Source organism: Penaeus chinensis, chromosome 20, assembly GCF_019202785.1.
Source record: "Penaeus chinensis breed Huanghai No. 1 chromosome 20, ASM1920278v2, whole genome shotgun sequence".
Classification (NCBI taxonomy): domain Eukaryota; kingdom Metazoa; phylum Arthropoda; class Malacostraca; order Decapoda; family Penaeidae; genus Penaeus; species Penaeus chinensis.
In genome coordinates, this window is record NC_061838.1 from 15,917,723 (window position 1) to 15,922,722 (window position 5,000).

At 43.3% G+C, this 5,000-nt stretch overlaps 1 protein-coding gene across 1 annotated transcript in view; it reads left to right on the forward strand.

The window, feature by feature from the left end:
- Positions 1 to 3,240: 3,240 nt before the first annotated feature.
- Positions 3,241 to 5,000, forward strand: part of LOC125036150 — a 4,529-nt gene continuing 2,769 nt past the window's right edge. The window contains exon 1 of the mRNA XM_047628570.1: positions 3,241 to 5,000. This exon is cut by the window's right edge and continues 2,769 nt beyond it. The gene's annotated coding sequence lies outside the window, so the exon portion shown is untranslated.

A 5,000-nucleotide genomic window follows, 5' to 3' on the forward strand; every position in this document is an offset into this window, starting at 1 on the left:
TTTGCCTTGAATGATACAATCAGTTTTCGAGAATTTGGTCTTCAGTGTTACATTTCTGATGGAGTCGTAGTACTCTTTCTTTATTTTTTCTTTCATATACCAAGGTGATATTGTCTTAATGCCGAATTTGCTATACAGCACAGCAATTTCCGCCTGCAACTTGGATAAAATCTGAGATTCCGTAATAGTCAAATTATTGCATGGCAAGCTATCTTTTGAGCATCCTTTTAGTGTCTGGTTACCATGTCCTTTTAAGGCACAGTATCGAGCAAGAATGTCACTTTTCGTCAGTGGTCTAGGCATCAATGGTACCAAACTCTTTTAGTATACGTGTATCGGCATATTGCCACTGACGAGACTCGTCACCACAATTTAGGCGAGCGAGTAATGGGCATTATTAAGGTAGCACAAGTTTATATGGAAATGCATAGTGACTGGGAATCTTTACGGAAGTCCCCAGGAATCATTCGCAATGACCTAAGTTACCCTATGTTTGATTCTGCCATAATGTCGGATGAACCGAAATGCCCTTCCGTGGGTCATGCGGAGGCCGCCGCACCTCATCCCAGCGCCGGAAATGGTATTATACTTTAATAAAAAATTGCGTATATTAAATATTTTTTGATTTGTCTAATATTTTGCCTGTCGTCATTTAAGCATAGTAGGCGCCTGTTTAGCAACTTGCTGAATTATTCTGAAAAAGGCGGATTTATTGAAACACCCTAGACTGTGCACCCACTCGCGCGCGCGGTGTGTCTATGTGACACATATGTGTATACATATGTAGATATATATCATATACATATGTAGATATATATCATATACATATGTAGATATATATCATATACATATGTAGATATATATCATATACATATGTAGATATATATCATATACATATGTAGATATATATCATATACATATGTAGATATATATCTTATACATATGTAGATATATATCATATACATATGTAGATATATATCATATACATATGTAGATATATATCATATACATATATACATATCATATACATATATATACATATCATATAAACATATATATACACACATATACATACATACATATATATGTGTGTGTGCGTGTGTGTGTGTATATATATACTCACACAAATATACATATACATATATATATACATACATACATACATACATACATTTAATATAATTTATCTTTCCATCTATACATCTATCTATTTCTCTATCTACCTATCTGTCTATGTACGTATGTATATCTGTGTCTGCATGTATGTATGCATGCATACATGTATGTATATATGTAAGTATTATAAATGTATGTATGTATGCATGTATATATATATATGTATGTATATATGTATATAGAGAGACCGCGGTGGCCGAGTGGTTAGGGAGTTCGAGTCGCCAGCCGGCGCGTTGTTCCCATTGACAAGGAAATTCACATTGATTGCCCACAGACATGGGAGTCCACAATCCGGATGAATGGGGATGGTTGTATATATGTTTATGTGTGTGTGTGTGTGTGTGTGTGTGTGTGTGTGTGTGTGTGTGTGTGTGTGTGTGTGTGTGTGTGTACACATAGCGTCTCTGTGTCGGTGATTTAGGGTGGTTAGAGAGACAGACGTTTTCGCCTCATCCAAGGGTGACGCCAGATCGCAGTGCTCGCCATCCCGGCAATACAACCACGCTAAGAGAGTCACTCTCATGAGAACTCAGCGTCTCCATAACACCACGAGCTATCTGGGGGCCACCTACTAACCCCTGCCCTCCCACCAACGAACGGTTCTTTGAACCACCAAAGAGATAGTTTGCTTTCTGCCTCAGGCACCGGTCGTGCAACTTGTGGTTGCTCCAACTACACACCACATACACAAACACATGACTACATACTCAGTCCTCCAGGAACGCCTGCACCTCTTCTACCTACGCCCTCTAACATTACACTCGGCAGCAGGGATTTATTCGCAAGATTGTTGGGACTGTAGTATCCCACGTGACCCCCCTAGAAGCTCTGATGGAGCGTGGCAGGGATAGGCAGGCAGGGACCTTCAGCCACCTGGCTGTAGCGTAGGGCCTAGGTCCCCTCACGGGGCGCCCCGAGAACACCCAAGGCAACCTCCCTTCGACTTTCCCGTGCAAAAAACTCATAGACCCAACAAAAGGCTTCAGACAACATGCCAAAGAAACATTAGAAAAAACAACAACCTCCCTCCACTCAACCTGGGCGATTCCGACTCCTGGAGCATCCTGAAGATCATTCCCCCTCCCCACACCAACCACACTAGCCCATCATCACACATGAGATCTCGAGACAACCAGGTTGACCAAATAAACATCTAATGTTTATTATTGTTGTCCTCACATTGTATTTTCTCGTACTCCCCACGCTAATCGTTCGCTTTTTCACACATAGCTTTAAGATACATGTCGATTACCTGCCTTAGGCCCAAACCCACCTACCTGCCCACTCCACACGGAATTCACTCTAGTATTACGAATTTTACTAAGCGCCATCCCTAGAACTTATAAATGAACCCAAATCGCTTTCATGACGTCCTCTCGATGTTCAATATCTTATCCTCATCTATGCTATAATTTATGCTTCTTTAGTTTAATGAATTGGTGAATATGTAACCTATATCTGACTGATGGTAGTCTCTTCTGTTGCAAATAATTGCAACGCTGGTAACGCACTAAAGACACAATACTTCATATAAGCTTACATAGTTATTATCACCGCAAGTTAATTTTAAGCCCGGCTCATGGTCGTAAACGAAGGAATCTTGTGCCCGCCGCACCGAGAAATTACTTACGCTCATGCGATTGAAGCGCCCGTTAGAATTTGATGATGAACTGAAGGGGGGAGGAGGAGGAATCCTTAGTTCAAGGATAGGAACGGAAGCTAAGGGTAGCCATCTACCTAGAAATTGAAGAGAGACACCGCAAGTTTATTTACGGCTCATGGCCGTAAACGAAGGAATCCTTGGCCCACCGCACACTTACGCTCATACGATTGAAACGCCGAGATGCGCCCGAGAAGCGCACTGTTAGAATTAAGTTCAGGCTCAGCTGTCTATATGTTCGAAGCATATATACTTGCCTATTTAGTCTAATGATATGGAATTCTTGTCCAATCAAATTTTGTCTCTTCAGTATGATGGTACTCTACTGAACTCGCTAATCCTAACAAATCCAAAGTAATTACACGTTACCCTTCTTGTGACAAATTGTTCTTATTATACACTCATTTTTCTTGCAACTTAGTAAGGTGATTGACAAACGTATTATTATCCTTCTTTAATATAGTTTCAAAAACACATCATGATGTTTAAATGGAACAATAAGAAGCACAATATCAAGGCGAAAGAAGAGGCGAAACCAGACGAGGCGGTCATGATCGTCGCCCAAACAGTGATACCCAAGCAGGGTTGCCAACGCCACCCACCACAATGGACATCGTAGCCCTTTTATGCTGGATGGAGGAACGATGTGCAGAGGACGAAGAACGCAGACGTCGGGACGAGGAACGTCGTCGTCAGGAGGACGTGGAGCGTCGACGTCAGGAAGACGAGGAACGTTGTCGTCTCGAAGGGGATCGTCGTCTTCTGGAAGAAGAGCGTCATCGCCTCGAAGACGAGCGACGAATACAGAGGGACTGATGTGCAGAAGAGGAGGCAGCGCGATGTCATAACTTCATATCACAGCTCTGTATCCCGTGCCCACCCACCACTGAGCAAACTGCTCAGTCGCCACCACTCCATAGCTCACCTTCCACCCCCCCCCCTCTCCCCACTTCATCAACCATGTACACCGAAAGCGATTGTCAACCCCCCTCCGACCCTCCTTCCGGATGCGCCCATTCAGGTATTCAAGGAATGGAGACACAAGTGGGAAGATTATTATACAGTGGTCGATACCCCCACCTTGCCACTCAACAAACAGCTGATCCAGTTACGCATGTGTCTCTCCCTCGTGACCCAACGCGTGTTACACAGCAAACTCCATATCTTCCCGGACAATACAATTCCTCTCAAGGACATGCTGGCAAATTGGAGACACACATCAGAGCTCAAACCAACGGGGCACTACGCAGATGTGAGCTCTTCAGTTGTAAGCAGATGGTAACAGAGACATTTAATTACTTTTATGTCAGGATCAAATATGTAGCGAGGCAATCGAAATCTGCAAAGGAAACTGCAAGAACTGTGAGGAGACACAACTGAAACGAGTTTATTAACACCTCATCACCCTAGCACCCACCAGCTCATTGTATGTAGTAGTAAATGCTATGCATATGTAGCAGCCCACAATACTGCATCAGTAATCACGGCACCTCCCACTGGTATAAGAGCCACGTCCAGGTACAAGAAGGACAAGACAAATTTCCACAAGTCTCAAATCAGCAGACGGTCTGTTAAGACTGCAGGAAAAAAGATCACTGGCCTAGATAACATAATGGACATTATGACCAGTGCTGCCCTGTAAAGAAGCCACATCTTCACAAACAGAGAGGGAAACTAACTCTCTAGGCCAATACAGGGAAGATGCGACATGCAAGTAATTCCAGCAACAGTCAGCACTCTAACCAAATTAAGAGAGTAGGCTCCTCTTCTCGAGCCATGACTAAGCCCCCACAACCTGTTGATGTCACCATTACCTATGGTGATGCAAAAACTATCATTGCTTCCCGACACTGGTGCAGATATCACCATCACAGGCCTAAACCATTTGCATCACCTTGGACTGTTAAGACATGATCTCCAGCCACCAGGAGTTGCTGAGCACTTCACAGCTGCTGGCTCATCAATGGTCCCAGTCCTTGGCTTAACACACAAATCACTCTCGGGTCCAAAACTACGACGACATAAATTGATGTGTATGAAAATGTGTCAACCCCATTGCTGCCCTGTCAAGATTGCAAAAAGATGGCGATCATCTCTAAAGAATTCCCCAAACCAATTGTCAAGGTAACCCACGTGAATGCAGTGCGTGAAGTTGGTGATAATG